Consider the following 21,238-nt stretch of genomic DNA (forward strand, 5'->3'; position numbering starts at 1 on the left):
GGGGGTAGGTGCGCCCCCTACCTCGTGGCCTCCTGTTATGTTTCTTGACGTAGGGTCCAAGTCTCCTGAGTTGTATTCGATGAGAAAATCACGTTCCCGAAGGTTTCATTCTGTTTGGACTCCGATTGATATTCCTTTTCTTCGAAACCCTAAAACAGGCAAAAAGCAGCAATTCTTGGCTGGGCCTCCGGTTAATAGGTTAGTCCCAAAAATAATATAAAAGTGGATAATAAAGCCCAATAATGTCCAAAACAGTAGATATTATAGCATGGAGCAATCAAAAATTATAGATACGTTGGAGATGTATCAAGCATCCCCAAGCTTAATTCCTGCTCGTCCTTGAGTAGGTAAATGATAAAAACAGAATTTTTGATGCGGAGTGCTACTTGGCATAATTTTAATGTAATTCTTCTTAATTGTGGTATGAATATTCAGATCCTAAAGATTCAAGACAAAAGTTCATATTGACATAGAAATAATAATACTTCAAGCATACTAACAAAGCAATTATGCCTTCTCAAAATAACATGGCTAAAGAAAGTTATCCCTACAAAATCATATAGTCTGGCTATGCTCTATCTTCACCACACAAAATATTTAAATCATGCACAACCCCGATGACAAGCCAAGCAATTATTTCATACTTTTGACATTCTCAAAACTTTTTCAATTTTCACGCAATACATGAGCGTGAGCCATGGATATAGCACTATAGGTGGAATAGAGTGATGGTTGTGGAGAAGACAAAAAGGAGAAGATAGTCTCACATCAACTAGGCGTATCAATGGGCTATGGAGATGCCCATCAATAGATATCAATGTGAGTAAGTAGGGATTGCCATGCAACGGATGCACTAGAGCTATAAGTATATGAAAGCTCGAAAAGAAACTAAGTGGGTGTGCATCCAACTTGCTTGCTCATGAAGACCTAGGGCAATTTGAGGAAGCCCATCATTGGAGTATACAAGCCAAGTTCTATAATGAAAGATTCCCACTAGTATATGAAAGTCACAACATGAGAGACTCTCTACTATGAAGATCATGGTGCTACTTTGAAGCACAAGTGTGGTAAAAGGATAGTAACATTGTCCCTTCTCTCTTTTTTCTCATTTTTTTATTTGGGCCTTTTCTCTTTTTTTATGGCCTCTTCTTTTCGTCCGGAGTCTCATCCCGACTTGTGGGGGAATCATAGTCTCCATCATCCTTTCCTCACTGGGACAATGCTCTAATAATTATGATCATCACACTTTTATTTTTCTTACAACTCAACAATTACAACTCGATACTTAGACCAAAATATGACTCTATATGAATGCCTCCGGCGGTGTACCAGGATATGCAATGACTCATGAGTGACAAGTATGAAAGAATTATGAATAGTGGCTTTTCCACAAATACTATGTCGACTACATGATCATGCTAAGCAATATGACATTGATGGAGTGTGTCATAAACGGAACGGTGGAAAGTTGCATGGCAATATATCTCGGAATGGCTATGGAAATGCCATAATAGGTAGGTATGGTGGGTGTATGATACCGGTGAAAAGGTGCGTGGTATTAGAGAGGCTAGCAAAGGTGGAAGGGTGAGAGTGCGTATAATCCATGGACTCAACATTAGTCATAAAGAACTCATATACTTATTGCAAAAATCTACAAGTTATCAAAGCAAAGTATTACGCGCATGCTCCTAGGCGGATAGATTGGTAGGAAAAGACCATCTCTCGTCCCCGACCGCCACTCATAAGGAAGACAATCAATAAATAAATCATGCTCCGACTTCATCACATCACGGTTCACCATACGTGCATGCTACGGGAATCACAAGCTTAAACACAAGTATTTCTCAAATTCACAACTACTCAACTAGCATGACTTTAATATCACCATCTCCATATCTCAAAACAATTATCAAGTATCAAACTTCTCATAGTATTCAACACACTCATAAGAGAGTTTTATTATTAATCTTGCATACCAAGCATATTAGGATTTTAAGAAAATTACCATGCTATTAAGACTCTCAAAAATAATCTAAGTGAAGCATGAGAGATTAATAGTTTCTATAAAACAAATCCACCACTGTGCTCTAAAAGATATAAGTGAAGCACTAGAGCAAAATTATATAACTCAAAAGATATAAGCGAAGCACATAGAGTATTCTAACAAATTCCAAATCATATATGGCTCGCCCAAAAGGTGTGTACAGCACGGATGATTGTGGTAAACTAACAAGCAAAGACTCAAATCATACAAGACGCTCGAAGCAAAACACATATCATGTGGCGAATAAAAATATAGCTCCAAGTAAAGTTACCGATAGAAGTAGACGAAAGAGGGGATGCCTTCCGGGGCATCCCCAAGCTTTGGATTTTAGGTGTCCTTAGATTATCTTGGGGGTGCCATGGGCATCCCCAAGCTTAGGCTCTTGCCACTCCTTGTTCCATAATCCATCAAATCTTTACCCAAAACTTGAAAACTTCACAACACAAAAGTTAAAGTAGAAAATCTCGTGAGCTCCGTTAGCGAAAGAAAATAAAAGATCCCTTCAAGGTACTGTAATGAACTCATTATTTATTTATATTGGTGTTATACCTACTGTATTCCAACTTCTCTATGGTTTATAAACTATTTTACTAGCCATAGATTCATCAAAATAAGCAAACAACACACGAAAAACAGAATCTGTCAAAAACAGAACAGTCTGTAGTAATCTGTAGCTAGCGCAATATCTGGAACAACAAAAATTCTAAAATAAATTGGTGGACGTGAGTAATTTATCTATTAATCATATGAAAAAATAATTAACTAAATAGCACTTTCCAAATAAAAATTACAACAGTTCTCGTGAGCGCTAAAGTTTCTGTTTTATACAACAAGTTCAACAAGACTTTCTCCAAGTCTTCCCAACGGTTGTACTTGGCACAAACACTAATTAAACACAAAAAACACAACCAAAACAGAGGATAAATAATTTATTTATTACTAAACAGGAGCAAAAATCAAGGAATAAAAATAAAATTGGGTTGCCTCCCAACAAGCGCTATCGTTTAACGCCCCTAGCTAGGCATAACAAGCAAGAATAGATCTAGGTATTGCCATCTTTGGTAGGCAATTCATAAGTGGCTCTCATAATAGATTCATAAGGTAATTTAATTTTATTTCTAGGAAAGTGTTCCATGCCTTTCCTTAATGGAAATTGGAATCTAATATTTCCTTCCTTCATATCAATAATTGCACCAATCGTTCTAAGGAAAGGTCTACCAATAATAATAGGACATGAAGGATTGCAATCTATGTCAAGAACAATAAAATCTACGGGCACATAATTCCTATTTGCAACAATAAGAACATCATTAATTCTTCCCATATGTTTCTTAATAGTGGAATTCGCAAGGTGCAAGTTTAGAGAGCAATCATCAAAATCACGGAAACCTAACAAATCACACAAAGTCTTTGGAATCGTGGAAACACTAGCACCCAAATCACATAAAGCATAGAATTCATGATCTTTAATTTTTTTTAATAGTTGGTTCCCAGTCATAATAAAGTTTTCTAGGGATAGAAACTTCCAATTCAAGTTTTTCTTCATAAGATTGCATCAAGGCATCAACAATATGTTTAGTAAACGCTTTATTTTGACTATAAGCATGAGGAGAATTTAGCAAGGATTGCAACAAGGAAATACAATCAATCAAAGAGCAATTTTCATAGTTAAATTCCTTGAAATCCATAATAGTGGGTTTAGCAACATCTAGGGTTTTAATTTCTTCAATCCCACTTTTATCAATTTTAGCATCAAGATCAACAAATTCCGAATTCTTGGAACGCCTTCTAGGTAAAGGTGGATCATATTCAGACCCATCATTATCAAGATTCATAGTGCAAAACAAAGATTTAATAGGGCACAGATCAATAACTTTTAGATCTTCATCATTATTTTCATAGGAACTAGAAGAACACGCTCTTATAAAGGCATCTTTCTTAGCACACATCCTAGCGGTTCTTTCTTTGCACTCATCAATGGAAATTCTCATGGCTTTGAGAGACTCATTGGTATCATGCTTAGGTGGAATAGATCTAAGTTTCAAAGAATCAACATCAAGAGAAATTCTATCAACGTTCCTAGCCAAATCATCAATCTTAAGCAATTTTTCTTCAATCATAGCTTTAAAATTCTTTTGCGAAGTAATAAATTCTTTAATATTAGATTCAAAATCAGAGGGCAACTTATTATAATTTCCATAAGAATTGTTTTAGGAATTACCATAATTATTAGAGGGATTACTAGGATAAGGCCTAGGATCGAAATTTCCTCTATACTCGTTGTTACCAAAATTGTTCCTACCAACAAAATTCACATCTATAGATTCATTATTGTTCTCAATCAAAGTAGACAAGGGCATATCATTAGGATCAGAAGAAACACTCTTATTAGCAAATAATTTCATAAGTTCATCCATCTTTCCACTCAAAACATTAATTTCTTCTATCGCATGCACCTTTTTATTAGTAGATCTTTCAGTATGCCATTGAGAATAATTAACCATAATATTATCTAGGAGTTTAGTAGCTTCTCCTAAAGTGATTTCCATAAAAGTGCCTCCCGCGGCCGAATCTAAAAGATTTCTAGAAGCAAAATTCAATCCGGCATAAATTTTTTGTATAATCATCCACAAATTTAAACCATGAGTAGGGCAATGACGTATCATCAATTTCATTCTCTCCCAAGCTTGTGCAACATGTTCATGACCAAGTTGCTTAAAATTCATAATATCGTTTCTAAGAGAGATGATCTTAGCAGGAGGAAAATACTTAGAGATAAAAGCATCTTTGCACTTATTCCATGAATCAATACTATTTTTAGGCAAAGACGAAAACCAAGCTTTAGCACGATCTCTAAGCGAAAAAGGAAATAGCTTCAATTTAACAATATCATTATCCACATCTTTCTTCTTTTGCATGTCACACAAATCAATGAAGCTATTTAGATGGGTAGCGGCATCTTCACTAGGAAGGCCGGAGAACGGATCTTTCATAACAAGATTCAGCAAAGCAGCATTAATTTCACAAGATTCAGCATCGGTAAGAGGAGCAATCGGAGTGCTAATAAAATCATTGTTGTTGGTATTGGTGAAGTCACACAATTTAGTATTATCTTGAGCCATCGTGACAAGCAAGCAAACTAACACACAAGCAAACAAAGAGCAAGCGGACAAAAAGAGGCAAATAGAGAAAGAGATGGAGTATAGAGAGAGATGGCAAATAAAACGGCAAGGGTGAAGTGGGGGAGAGGAAAACGAGAGGAAAATGGCAAATAATGTAATGCGGGAGATAAGGGTATGTGATGGGTACTTGGTATGTTGACTTTTGCGTAGACCTCCCCGGCAACGGCACCAGAAATCCTTCTTGCTACCTCTTTTAGCACTGTGTTGGTTTTCCCTGAAGAGGAAGGGATGATGCAGCAAAGTAGCGTAAGTATTTTCCTCAGTTTTTGAGAACCAATGTATCAATCCAGTAGGAGGCTACGCGTGAGTCCCTCGCACCTGCACAAAACAAATAAATCCTTGCAACCAACGCAAATAGGGGTTGTCAATCCCTATAGGGCCACTTACGAGAGTGAGATCTGATAGATATGATAAGATAATATTTTGGTATTTTTATGATAAAGATGCAAAGTAAAATAAAGGAAAAGTAAATAGCAAAGTAAATAACTAAGTAGTAGGAGATTGATATGATAAAGATAGACCCGGGGGCCATAGGTTTCACTAGTGGATTCTCTCGAGAGCATAAGTATTCTACGGTGGGTGAACAAATTGCTGTTGAGCAATTGACAGAATTGAGCATAGTTATAAGAATATCTAGGTATGATCATGTATATAGGCATCACGTCCGAGACAAGTAGACCGACTCCTGCCTGCATCTACTACTATTACTCCACTCATCGACCGCTATCCAGCATACATCTAGAGTATTAAGTTAAAAACAGAGTAACGCCTTAAGCAAGATGACATGATGTAGAGGGATAGACTCATGCAATATGAAGAAAACCCCATCTTGTTATCCTCTATGGCAACAATACAATACGTGCCTTGTTGCCCTTACTGTCACCGGGAAAGGACACCGCAAGATTGAACCCAAAGCTAAGCACTTCTCCCATTGCAAGAAAGATCAATCTAGTAGGCCAAACCAAACTGATAATTCGAAGAGACTTGCAAAGATAACCAATCATACATAAAAGAATTCATAGAAAATTCAAATAATATTCATAGATAGACTTGATCATAAAGCCACAATTCATCGGTCTCAACAAACACACCGCAAAAAGAAGATTACATCGAATAGATCTCCACAAGAGAGGGGGATAACATTGTATTGAGATCCAAAAAGAGAGAAGAAGCCATCTAGCTACTAACTATGGACCCGTAGGTCTGAGGTAAACTACTCACACTTCATCGAAGGGGCTATGGTGAGAATAGACCCGAGGGCCATAGGTTTCACTAGTGGCTTCTCTCGAGAGCATAAGTATTCTACGGTGGGTGAACAAATTACTGTTGAGCAATTGACAGAATTGAGCATAGTTATGAGAATATCTAGGTATGATCATGTATATAGGCATCACGTCCGAGACAAGTAGACCGACTCCTGCCTGCATATACTACTATTACTCCACTCATCGACCGCTATCCAGCATGCATCTAGAGTATTACGTTAAAAACAGAGTAACGTCTTAAGCAAGATGACATGATGTAGATGGATAGACTCATGCAATATGAAGAAAACCCCATCTTGTTATCCTCGATGGCAAAAATACAATACGTGCCTTGCTGCCCTTACTGTCACCGGGAAAGGAGACCACAAGATTGAACCCAAAGCTAAGCACTTCTCCCATTGCAAGAAAGATCTATCTAGTAGGCCAAACCAAACTGATAATTCGAAGAGACTTGCAAAGATAACCAATCATACATAAAAGAATTCAGAGAAGATTCAAATATTATTCATAGATGGACTTGAATATAAACCCACAATTCATCGGTCTCAACAAACACACCGCAGAAAGAAGATTACATCGAATAGATCTCCACAAGAGAGGGGGAGAACATTGTATTGAGATCCAAAAAGAGAGAAGAAGCCATCTAGCTACTAACTATGGACCCGTAGGTCTGAGGTAAACTACTCACACTTCATCGGAGGGGCTATGGCGTTGATGTAGAAGCCCTCCGTGATCGATGCCCCCTCCGGCGAAGCTCCAGAATAGGCCCCAAGATGGGATCCCGTGGATACAAAAAGTTACGGCGGTGGAATTAGGGTTTTGGCTCCGTATCTGATCTTTTGGGGGTACGTGGGTATATATAGGAGGAAGAAGTACGTCGGTGGAGCAACAGGGGGCCCACGAGGGTGGAGCGCGCGCTGGGGGGGGGGGTTAGGCGCGCCCCTACCTCGTGGCCTCCTGTTATGTTTCTTGACGTAGGGTCCAAGTCTCCTGAGTTGTATTCGATGAGAAAATCACGTTCCCGAAGGTTTCATTCCATTTGGACTCTGTTTGATATTCCTTTTCTTTGAAACCCTAAAATAGGCAAAAAAAACAACAATTCTGGGCTGGGACTCTGGTTAATAGGTTAGTCCCAAAAATAATATAAAAGTGGATAATAAAGCCCAATAATGTCCAAAACAGTAGATAATATAGCATGGAGCAATCAAAAATTGTAGATACGTTGGAGACGTATCACCTCGCACTGGGGAGAGCCATCGTGGAGATGTCGCCTACGGTGCCGGTTTCGAGGTAGCCGCGCCATGGGGATGCGGGATGGAGCACCGTCGGCACCGGGAGGTCAAGTTAAGGAGAAGGTGCGATGCAATGAGTGTACAACGAGTCGGTGAGGATGACGCGGTTCTGGTGGAGTAGGTTAAGGCGGTGCTACGGGGATGGATCAGCCGTGATAGATGAGGCGATCGTCGGAGCAGCTCCTTGGAGGTGGAGGACGGGGCGGCTGGACCGGCGGGATGACAAGATCGATGACAGATCCTCATCTAGGGAGGTGGATGAGGGACGTCGAGCTGTTGCGGTGGATGGCATCATCGGGGAAGAAGCTTTGGCTGGGCAGTGCCGGGGTGGCGGACGAAGGAGTGTGGGGTTTCACGGCTGGAGCAGAGAGGTTATGGTGACCTGGGATTTCGAATGGCCAAAAGGAGGTGATGGGAGGTGATGGGAGGGGGGAACCATGACTTAGGGATGCGCTTGTCCAAAATGTAGGGTGTTTTACAAAAGTACCCCCACCGATTTGAACTAGCGGCCCTTTCAACTCAGGGTTAGAAGGGGGATTTCACATGTCGGGATTTGGCAGCTGGAGGGAGTTTTCGCGCGCGTTGTAATTCTGGGATAGCAAGACGCGGGTTGTGAAGGCGTGAGTTTTGGGAGCATGATATCTGAATTTTCAGGATAACAAGGCGCGGGTTGAATTTTAGGGACAATCCTAACATGTAATTATGTACATACGAAATCAATTCGCACTACCCACAACGAAAAAAATGAAAAAATAAAACTATTCGCACCACACAAAGAGAGAGTCTTGTCCCGTTTTACTGTACAAATGCTATTCAAAGCTATGAATCCATGTTATGTCCAATTAATTTTTTTGCTGGGTGTATAATCCATGTAACCTACTCATACAGACATTTTAGTGCATTCCAAATGTCTATACTACTACTGCAATTCGAACTGAATTTGAATTTGTTTCTCTATTTGAATAAGAACCTACAATCATGATTGTTGCCAAGTTAAATCATCATTCGTATATTGTCTTAACAACAAACCACATAATTACTATAGAGATAGATATGAACTATGTGTACTATATGAGCTCATTCAAATTTTTTAATACACTTGATGTTGATTCCAAATAATAGTACATTTGATGTACTAACTAGATATTCATAATCTAAATCATGTTCCATACGTACACTGTGTTTATCACACAAAGTATAGTGCCCCACCCCCTACATTATGACAAGTATTTAGCCCCCGAGCTGCAAAAGCCACACATTATCACAAATTAAAATAAATATTCTATATATTATATGTTGTATAATATGTTCATAACCACACCATGTGTATCACCATTATATATATATATATATATATATTCATTCATGCGTGTGTCGGTTTAAAACACTATGACATCTTGTTCAAATATCCGAACCCACTTTTATAATGAACTATGATCTCTATTCATCTTTTACACCAACACAATCCTCTTATCTTTGTAGCTAGCACTAACTTTCTCTCGTGCATGCACATGCCCGCCTCCCTCTCACCCTCCCTCAACATTCTCTAGCTCCATCGCGCACATTTGTCATTTCTCTTTAGGTCGTGCACCCACGGTGTGTGTACGCCCCCAACTCCTTCTTTTCGGCACACACAGATCGATATACCTCTCTAGCCAGGAGTGCCTACTACAAACACAAGCTTTCCCTCTTCTCTTCTTACTGTCCATGCCCCCTCTGTAACATCCCAAATTTTCAAATTTGGAATGTTATACATTAGATCATCAATGCATATCATATTTTTATTTGCATCTGGCTTGATCCTAGAAATTCTACGCAACTCAAGCAACCTCGGAGAGAGTTGGGGATTTCATGATTTTCATATTTGAGTTTTCTCAAATTTTGAAAAAAAAACAGGATCATTTGATTTTATTTATTTTATCTTCAATTATTTCTATTACAAAAATATGAGAGAGGGAATAAAATGACTTTCCCAAAATAAAGAAATATTGAGGATTTAATAAAAAAATCAAATAAGATTTTATTTTGGAGTTATTTGCTATTTTATTTGAATTTAGTAAAAATGTGCATTTTTGAAAATTGCATTTAGGCCCCAAATAAATTTTCTTCCTGTTCGGCTTGTAACCGGGGAAAATTTATTTCGGGATTTTTGGAGTCCGTTTAGTATTTCTTTTATTTGTTTTTCTGCGCATAATTATTAAAAAACCGACTTTGGGCCGTGTTCGGCCAGGACTCCTCCAGCCGAGCCTTTATATAGCGCCGACCCCGATCCCGTTAGCCTAAGCCGCCGCCCCGCGCCGAAAACCCTAACCCTAGCCGCCCCAAGCCGCCGTGGCCGCCGCCGGACGCCGCCGCCCCATGCCGCCACACCACCGCCCCGTGCCGCCGCCTGGAGCCGCCGCCCCGCTGCCGCTGCCCGACGCCGCCGCCGTCGCCGTCGCCGGGGTTGACCCCGCCGCCGCCGCCGGTTTTTCCTAGAAAACCGTTCGGTTTTCGCCGGTTTTCGATCAGTTTTTTAGATCCTTTTTAAGATAGATCGGTTTTTTCCGGTTTAGTTTATTTAGCGAGCATTCGCTTGTTCGTTCATTTTAACAAACGCGTTCATCGTTTAGTTCCAGATAATGAACGTTCGTTCGTTAATCTGTTCGTCATTTTTCTTTTTCTCGGATTTTCCGCGATTATTTCTGATCGCGATTCCTGATCCGATTTTCATTCTAGTATAACTTTTCGCTCGTTTATCGGGATCAGGCGATTCAAGCGCCTGGAGTTTCGTCTCGAAACCCTCTTTCCGTTTAACCAACTCAAACAAGTTTTTGCCTCTGGAAAATTTGACTTAGATCCAGATTAGTAAGCGAAGCTTGTTTGTTTCGCCGTTTGAGTTTCGTTGCTTCGTTCGATTTGATTCTTTTTGCAAACCGGAGTTCTTAAGTTGAACTTTCTGGTTAGATCTCTTATTTGAGTTTTACCCGTGCATTAGATGAGTACTTATTGTATGCTTGTTTGATTGCAATAGAGTACCTGGAGTGCGCCGGTTGCTACTTCGAATCGCTAGGTTTCGCGGATCATCAGCAAGGCAAGTAACACTTTGATCATACCTCCTAGTACCCAGTTATTATTGTGTTAGATCAATCCTCAAACATTACATGATTAGGATCTAATCAAATTGTGGGTTGGGAAGTAGATGAGGTAGTACCTATTACCTGTTTTATTATCAAACCCTTGGGAGTTACTGCTACGTTGCTTATATTGCCATGCTATGCTAGTAGACGCGGATTGGGTGAGTGTATCCATGACAGATGTGAGATTGCTAAATTAATGGTTTATTTAAGGTGGCAACTTAAACAGACATCTGGGTGGATTGAGGCACCTTGGTATTCCAGCGATTGCCTGTTTTCTTTATGGACCGCCACCCAGGCTCAAAGGGATCATGAGATTATTCATACTAGAAACTTCCGTGTGCAGCCACAAGCTACTATGGGCTCTAGCATAGTTGACTAAGTCGTGCGAACTCTTACAGTGGTAGACTAGCAGATGTTGGGGATGTAGGTTGGTACGGTCTACCCGTTCGTAAGGTGCTAGCACTTCTGAAAGACTATGTCTCGGTCATACGTTTCTCAAACACCATGTAGTGCGAGAATCCCAACGGAGGAGATCGAGTCTTGTGGGGAAAAGTGAGCAAACCTCTGCAGAGTGTATAAACTAATCATGGTTAGCCGTGTCCCCGGTTATGGACAGCTTGAGTATCTAGTACTTGGATTATCATGTTAATCTCATCATGTTACTCTAATTAATTTTGTTGGGATTTTAATGATGATGCTTAATTGGGATTGAGAGGGTGTCTACACTCTCAATGTTTAACAACTACCATGATAGTTAAATAAAATCTATACCTTTGTAGTAGGGAAAATTTGGCTTTAGGCAAAACTGTAACCATAGAGCTTTCCACCAGCCAAATATGCATGTAGTATAGCCTTAATCTTTCATTACTCTCTATGTGTTACATTGCCAGCATATTCCATGTGCTGGCCCATTTCGGGGTGCAACCTTCATGTTGCAGACTTTTCAGACGACGAGTAAGGTGCCTTTAGGTCGTGGTTCTATACTCAGTGATGCCGTTGGAGTTGATGGACTCACTTATCTTCCAAGCCTTCCGCTGTTATCGTCATTAGATGGCCTTAAGCCATATTTATTGTAATAAGTTCTCTTTTGAGACACTCGTTGTAATAACTGTGTGATTGCTACTCTGTTATAAATCCTTCAAGTACTGTGCGTGTCAGCATTACTGATCCAGGGATGACACCTGAGCACAGAGATCGGACCGTTTGAGGTCTGGTCGCTACAAGATGGTATCACAGGACACGTTGACTGTAGGACACGACCACTAAGCTAAAGCCCTAGATCACTACTCACTCTTCTCATTTCTGACTTCTCATCCTTTCTACTCTTTTAGGATGGCAGATGCAAGGAACAAGTTCACGCAACCGGATGAAGATACACCCTTTGGATGTCATTTGAAGGAAGTCACTAGATACCTGAATATCGGAGTACCAAGCTTCACCGGAACCTACAACGCCACTTTACCAGAAGAGGAGCGCTGGATGATTCAAGTTCAAGTTCCAGGAAGGACGTTCATGCCAGTCACTAAGCCCATAGAGTTTTCCTTTGATGCACCAACCTGGAGTCTAGGAAAGAGCATGGCAGCTCACATCGCCATGGGACGTATTGGAGAAGTTTACCGCAATGATCTCAAGGATACTATCTACCAGATTTGTGGGCACCGAGATGAGCACTGGGAGATGATCAACACCAAGAAGGATAGATCAATCACAACTTTCATCCATGAGATAAACCAGCACATTCGACGTCAGGAGAACCAGATGTGCGCAGACATGATAGATCTGAAGAAGGCGAGGACGAGTATCACGGAACTAGAGGAAGAACTCAAGGCTACACGTGAAGATTATGAGGAGGAAATCGTCGTACTAGTGGAGAAGAATGATGACATGATTAAGAAGATCGGAATATTCATGGGAGACACTACACCAGTAGAAGAAGACGAAGAACCCAAGGAGATTTGCCCGAAAGACTACATCATCATCGACGAAACCAACTCGGACCCGGACGATAGCGATGATGACTATGTTGATGAAGCTGGAGCAGATATCATGGAGTCTGCAACCGAAGAATATTTCTAGTAGACCACCCCATCAGTAGTAGTATTCCACCATGTAAATAGAGTAGTCCGAGCACTTTTGCGATATTTAGACCGATTGTATGCCCTTGTTTGATTGAATGAAGTGAATTGTTTGCAATTGCCTCATGTGATATGGGTAGTGTTTCCTCTCTAGACCTCATTCTATTCTTAAATCTCATCTTTTCTAAACCCATCAGATGCCTCCGAGACGTGACCCCGGATTTACCTTTCCACCGGAGCTCACTCAGTTGATCCAGCAGCAGAATACGTTGATGCAGTTGCTAGTCCAGAATCAGAATCAAGGGAACAACAACAACAACCCAGCACCACCACCACCACCTGTTGATCACTTAACCCGTTTTCTTAGGTTGAATCTGCTAGTGTTTTCCAGTAGCACCGAGCCTATAGTACCAGATGATTGGCTCCACAAGACAGCAAGGGAGTTGACCACGGTAGGATGCACAGATGCGGAAAAGGTGAATTTTGCCGCACATCAGTTGGAATGACCCGTAGCATCATGGTGGGAGAATTTCACGGCCACTTACCCTATCGACACTGTCACATGGGACCAGTTTCAGCAGGAGCTATGGCCATGAAGAAGCGTGAATTTCGCAACTTGCGCCAAGGAGGACGGACAGTTGGCCAGTATGTGGATGACTTTAGTAAGCTAGCACGTTATGCCCCAGATGACGTTGCTATGGATGCAGCCAAGCAGGAGAAGTTTCTGGAAGGACTGAATGATGAGTTGAGCATGCAGTTGATGGTAGCAAGCTTCAACAACTACCAGGAGTTGGTAGATCGTGCTCTTATGATTGAAGGGAAGCAGCAGCAGATTGAGAACCGTAAGAGGAAGTATGGACAAGGGATGTACAATTCTGGAGCGTAGCAGAAGCCGCGTTTTACCCCTAAACCAGGAGGACCTTTTCAGCATACCCATGGGGGAGGAAGCTCGCACAATCATAATGGCCCCAAGAATGGTAATTGGAATGGAGGAAGCAACGGCCAGAACCGTACCAACCCATCAACCCCAGCCAAGAGAGACGTGAGCCAAGTCACTTGCTTTATGTGCCAGAAGACCGGACATTATGCCAATGATTGTCCTGAATCCCAGAATGGAAATGGCAATGGAAGCTTTGGGAAGAAGCCGAACCCTTTCAACAGGGGACAGGTGAACCACGTAAACATGGAGGAGGTTGAAGCTCAGCCAGATGTAATAATAGGTAAGTTTTTGGTTAAGTCATTTACTGCACTCGTTCTTTTTGATATTGGTGCATCGCATTCATACATATCAAGGGGATTTGTGGATAAGTATAAACTGCCAACCCAAGCCCTTAGGTCACCCATGTTAGTAACCTCGCCTGGAGCAGAGTATATGGCCAGTCTATGGTGTGATCGGTTACCATTAAGGATTGGTAACTATGTATTTCCCTCGGACCTAATAGTATTGGAATCTCAAGGATTGGATGTGATATTAGACATCTATTGGTTATCGAAGTATGAAGGGAATATTGAATGCGCTAGTAAGTCAATTTTGCTTACAATGCCAGAAGGAAGAAGGATCAAGTATGTATCCCGGCATGTGCCTAAGAGGACTCAAGTAAATTCCCTAACAGGAGTTGTACAGGAGGAAGTACCGGTGGTAAAGGATTTTCCTGATGTATTTCTAGAGGAGTTGCCAGGCATGCCACCAGATAGAGACATTGAGTTTTTGATTGAGCTTTTGCCAGGCACAGGGCCAATATCTAAGAGACCATACAGGATGCCCGCAAAGGATTTGGAGGAGATTAAGAAGGAGATTAAGGAGTTACTGGATAAAGGTTATATTCGCCCAAGTTCTTCGCCTTGGAGATCGCCAATACTTCTAGTGGAGAAAAAGGATGGATCATTAAGGATGGTTGTCGATTATCGAGGATTGAATGAAGTAACAATCAAGAACAAGTACCCACTACCGATGATCAATGATCTATTTGATCGATTGCAAGGAGCCAAGGTATTTTCCAAGATCGATCTGCGATCAGGATACCATCAGTTGAAGGTTCGAGAACAAGATATACCCAAGACGGCTTTTACCACCAGGTATGGGCTGTACGAGTATACCGTTATGTCATTTGGTCTGACTAACGCACCTGCCTATTTTATGAACATGATGAACAAAGTGTTTATGGAGTTTTTGGATAAGTTCGTCGTAGTGTTCATTGATGATATTCTGGTTTACTCGAAGAATGAAGAGGAGCATAAGGAGCATTTGCGTTTGGTACTTGGTAAGCTCAGAGAACATCAGTTATATGCCAAGTTTAGCAAACGTGAGTTTTGGTTGAAGGAAGTTGGATTCCTCGGACACGTTATATCCGGAGAAGGTATAGCAGTAGATCCCACCAAGGTTGACACTGTGACAAATTGGGAAGCCCCAACAACAGTTGGGGAAATCTAGAGTTTTCTGGGACTTGCAGGATACTACCGGAGATTCATTGAAAATTTCTCGAAGATTGCGAAGCCTATGACGGAGTTGTTGAAAAAGGATACCAAGTTCATATGGACTGAGGAATGTGAGGCCAGTTTCCAGGAGTTGAAGAAACGTTTGGTTACATCACTAGTGTTGATTTTGCCAGATCAGAACAAGGATTATGAGGTGTATTGCGACGCTTCACGTCGAGGACTTGGAGCAGTGCTTATCCAGGAGGGAAGAGTTGTTTCATATGCCTCACGACAGCTTAAGCCTCATGAGTTAAATTATGCCACACATGATTTGGAGTTAGCATCCGTAGTGCATGCATTAAAGACTTGGAGACATTTTCTCATTGGAAACCATTGTGAAGTGTACACAGATCACAAGAGTTTGAAGTACATTTTCACGCAGAATGAGCTGAATCTCAGGCAAAGGAGATGGTTAGAGCTCATCAAGGACTACAATATGAGATTGCATTATCATCCTGGAAAGGCTAACATAGTAGCTGGCGCATTGAGCCGTAAAAGCCATGTCAACACACTAATGACGGGAGAATTACCGAAGGAGTTAGCCGAGGACCTTTGTGAGCTATGTTTGGAGATAGTTCCGAGAGGCTATGTAGCAGCATTGGAGATTCAGTCTACTTTGATGGATAAGATCAGAGAAGCTCAGAAGACTGACAAGGAGATTTCTTCTATAAGGAAGAAGATGGGCAAAGGAAAAGTTAAAGGATTTCGTGAGGATGAGCACGATACCCTATGGTTTGAAGATCGTGTTTATGTGCCCAATGACCCGAAGATCAGGAAGTTAATTCTGCAGGAGGCCCATGATTCACCATATTCGATTCACCCAGGAAATACCAAGATGTATTTGGATTTGAAGGATACCCTCTGGTGGACCGGAATGAAGAAGGATATCGCGGAGTATGTAGCAGTTTGTGATGTATGTCAGAGAGTAAAGGTAGAGCATCAGAAGCCAGCAGGATTATTACAGCCTTTGCCAATACCCGAATGGAAGTGGGATAAGCTAGGCATGTATTTTATCATAGGATTACCCAGAACTCGTTCAGGCTATGACTCTATTTGGGTTGTAGTCGATTGTTTGACAAAGGTAGCTCATTCCATCCCAGTGAAGACTACCTACACCAGTGCTAAGTTGGCAAAGATATACATGACCAGGATAGTATGTCTGCATGGAGTTCCAAGGAGTATTGTATCAGACAGAGGAACCCAGTTTACCTCAAAGTTCTGGAATCAGTTGCACGAAACTTTGGGTACCAGGCTAGAGTTCAGTACAGCTTTTCATCCGCAGACAGATGGACAGACCGAGAGAGTCAATCAGATTTTGGAGGATATGCTGAGAGCTTGTGCGCTAGATTACATATCTAGTTGGGACGACAATTTGCCATATGCAGAGTTTTCTTACAACAACAGTTATCAATCCAGTTTGAAGATGGCCCCTTTCGAAGCCTTGTACGGAAGGAGGTGCAGGACCCCATTGTCGTGGGATGAAGTTGGAGACCGCAAGTTGTTTGGACCGGATTTTATTAAGGAGTCTGAACAGAAGGTGAAGTTGATTCATGATAGGCTCAAGGTAGCCCAGTCCAGGTAGAAGAGTTATGCAGATTCTAAATGCAAGGAGACGGTTTACGAAGTCGAAGAGCGGGTTTATCTTCGAGTATCTCCACTTCGAGGAGTTAAGCGCTTTGGAGTTAAGGGAAAGTTAGCGCCACGTTTTGTAGGACCAAGCGTATGGGAGAAGTAGCCTACAAGTTGGAATTGTCCAAAGGATTGTCAGGAGTTCACGATGTATTACACGTTTCCCAGTTGAAGAAGTGCCACGCAGAGATGGCTGATATACCACTGAGAGATACAGTGCCGCTGGAAGCGATTCAGTTGGACAGTGATTTGACATATGAGGAGAAACCAGTCAAGATTCTTGAGTATGCCAGCCGAGTCACCCGCAGCAAGGTTATCAAGTTTTGCAAAGTTCAGTGGAGCCACCACACCGAGGATGAAGCCACCTGGTAACGAGAGGAAGATTTGCTGAAGGACCACCCTCACCTATTTTCTAGCCAACCCGAATCTCGAGGGCGAGATTCATCTTAAGGGGGGTAGGTTTATAACATCCCAAATTTTCAAATTTGGAATGTTATACATTAGATCATCAATGCATATCATATTTTTATTTGCTTCTAGCTTGATCCTAGAAATTCTACGCAACTCAAGAACCCTCGGAGAGAGTTGGGGATTTCATGATTTTCATATTTGAGTTTTCTCAAATTTTGAAAAAACAGGATCATTTGATTTTATTTATTTTATCTTCAATTATTTCTATTACAAAAATATGAGAGAGGGAATAAAATGACTTTCCCAAAATAAAGAAATATTGAGGATTTAATAATAAAATCAAATAAGATTTTATTTTGGAGTTATTTGCTATTTTATTTGAATTTAGGAAAAATGTGCGTTTTTTAAAAATTGCATTTAGGCCCCAAATAAATGTTCTTCCTGTTCGGCTTGATTTTAGAAGACGGGGAAAATTTATTTCGGGATTTTTGTAGTCCATTTAGTATTTCTTTTATTTCTTTTTCTGCGCGTAATTATTAAAAAAAACGAAACCGACTTTGGGCCGTGTTCGGCCAAAACTCCTCCGGCCGGGCCTTTATATATCGCCGACCCTGAGCCCGTTAGCCCAAGCCGCCGCCCCGCGCCGAAAACCCTAACCCTAGCCGCCGCCGCCGCCCCGTGCCGCCGCACCACCGCCCCGCGCCGCAGGCGCCGACGCCGTCGCCCCGACGCCGCTGGAGCCGCCGCCGCAGCCCGCTGACCCCGCCGCCGTCGCCGTGGTTGACCCCGCCGCCGCTGCCGGTTTTTCCTAGAAAACTGTTCGGTTTTCGCCGGTTTCCGATCGGTTTTTTAGATCGGTTTTTTAGATAGATCGTTTTTTTCCGGTTTAGTTTATTTAGCGAGCATTCGCTCGTTCGTTCGTTTTAATGAACGCGTTCATCATTTAGTTACAGATAACGAACGTTCGTTCATTAATCTGTTCATTGTTTTTCTTTTTCTCGGATTTTCCACGATTATTTCTGATGGCGATTCCTAATGCGATTTTCGTTCTAGTATAACTTTTCGCTCATTTATCGGAATCAGGCGATTCAAGCGCCGGGAGTTTCGTCTCGAAACCCTCTTTCTGTTTAACCAACTCAAACAAGTTTTTTCCTCTGGAAAATTTGAATTAGATCCAGATTAGTAAACGAAGCTTGTTTCTTTCGCCGTTTGACTTTCGTTGCTTCGTTCGATTTGATTCTTTTTGCAAACTGGAGTTCTTAAGTTGAACTTTCTGGTTAGATCTCTTATTTGAGTTTTACCCGTGCATTAGATGAGTACTTATTGTATGCTTGTTTGATTGCGATAGAGTACCCGGAGTGCGCCACTTGCTACTTCGAATTGCTAGGTTTCGCGGATCATCAGCAAGGGAAGTAACACTTTGATCATACCTCCTACTACCCAGTTTTTATTGCATTAGATCAATCCTCAAACATTGCATGATTAGGATCTAATCAAATTGTGGGTTGGTAAGTAGATGAGGTAGTACCTATTACCTGTTTTATTATCAAACCCTTGGGACTTACTACTATGTTGCTTATATTGCCATGCTATGCTAGTAGACGCGGATTGGGTGAGTGTATCCATGACAGATGTGAGATTGTTAAATTAATGGTTTATTTAAGGTGGCAACTTAAACACACATCTGGGTGGATTGAGGCACTTGGGTATTCCAACGATTACCTGTTTTCTTTATGGACCGCCACCCAGGCTCAAAGGGATCATGAGATTATTCATACTAGAAACTTCCGTGTGCAGCCACAAGCTACTATGGGCTCTAGCATAGTTGAATAAGTCATGCGAACTCTTACAGTGGTAGACTAGCAGATGTAGGGGATGTAGGTTGGTACGGTCTACCCGTTCATAAGGTGCTAGCACTTCTGAAAGACTATGTCTCGGTCATCCGTTTCTCAAACACCACGTAGTGCGAGAATCCCAACGGAGGAGATCGAGTCTTGTGGGGAAAAGTGAGCAAACCTCTGCAGAGTGTATAAACTAATCATGGTTAGCCGTGTCCCCGGTTATGGACAGCTTGAGTATCTAGTACTTGGATTATCATGTGAATCTCATCATGTTACTCTAATTAATTTTGTTGGGTTTTTAATGATGACGCTTAATTGGGATCGAGAGGGTGTCTACACTCTCAATGTTTAACTACTACCATGATAGTTAAATAAAAAATTTACCTTTGCAGTAGGGAAAATTTGGCTTTAGGCAAAACTGTAACCATAGAGCTTTCCGCCAGCCAAATATGCATGTAGTATAGCCTTAATCTTTCATTACTCTCTATGTGTTACATTGCCAGCATATTCCATGTGCTGACCTGTTTCGGGCTGCAACGTTCATGTTGCAGACTTTTCAGACGACGAGTAAGGTGCCTTTAGGTCGTGGTTCTATACTCAGTGATGCCATTGGAGTTGATGGACTCACTTATCTTCCAAGCCTTCCGCTGTTATCGTCATTAGATGGCCTTAAGCCATATTTATTGTAATAAGTTCTCTTTCGAGACACTTGTTGTAATAACTGTGTGATTGCTACTCTGTTATAAATCTTTCAAGTACTGTGCGTGTCAGCATTACTGATCCAGGGATGACACTGAAGCACAGAGATCAGACCGTATGAGGTCTGGTCGCTACACCCTCTATCTAATACGGTTCCACGCACGTGCACACTCCCGCCCCTCTTTCCATCGATCTCATACTCGCACACTCCTTCCCCCTCGATATAGTAGGCCTCTCAGACCACCTCCTAGCTGCATCCCTCTCTCTCTATCCTTCTCTTTGGGCCTTATTTGCTTCTAACACATGCATGCATGTATACCGATCGATCTCCCTACATATACATAGGTCGACTATAACTCTTTTTCCCCATGCATCGATCGAGGTACCTCACAAGTTATGTCTATCCCTTTCTCTGACAAAGGACGATTGATCTTCCTATGTAGTTACGTATGCTTACCACAACCATATCGCCCCCTCATCATTCGTACATGCCTCTTGACCCGTCTCTCACATGCACGTGCACATACAGGCAGGCATCCCCTCTCTTATTGATATTGCAGGCATGCCCTCTATTTGTCTAGCAGGCCTCTCCCACCATTTGTGAGAAGCAACGCCACCACCAACCCCTCCGACACTCTATCTCTATCTCTCTCCCGACCTTATTCCTCTCCTACCACTACAAAAAAAGAAACATCCATGACGTCTTGGGCCGAACGAATTTTTCCTGTCATGCTTATGACACTTCTATGACAATAATTGTGACAAAACCCGGAATCATCATAGATGTGGTGGGATCCTACTTCTATGACAAAAAATCATGACAAGAAATGGGCTTTTCGTCCTGGGCGGGCCAGAGACGCAGGTGCATGACATTCTTTGGGCCGTCCATGACAGAAAAAATCGTGGTAGAAGCGAGGGTGAGGAAAATATCGGGGAGTTCCCGGTTACGGTGGGTGGTCGGGGGCCAAGCAGTTGATGTTTCTCTCGTACACGTACACACGTGTGTGCGAGGCATTGCGCTCTAACTGAACCCAAGCGAGGCGTTGGGCTCTAACTGAACCCGAGCGATTGCACTAGCTACGTTACTGAACCCGAGCAATCGATCCCTTGCTGTTAACTGAACCCGAGTGATTCCTTCGCTACTGCTCCTAACTGAAGCCGATCGAACCCTGCTACCACCTTCCCTTGATGAAAAGTGAGCGTAGT

This window comes from Triticum dicoccoides, chromosome 3A (assembly GCF_002162155.2).
Source record: "Triticum dicoccoides isolate Atlit2015 ecotype Zavitan chromosome 3A, WEW_v2.0, whole genome shotgun sequence".
Taxonomy (NCBI): domain Eukaryota; kingdom Viridiplantae; phylum Streptophyta; class Magnoliopsida; order Poales; family Poaceae; genus Triticum; species Triticum dicoccoides.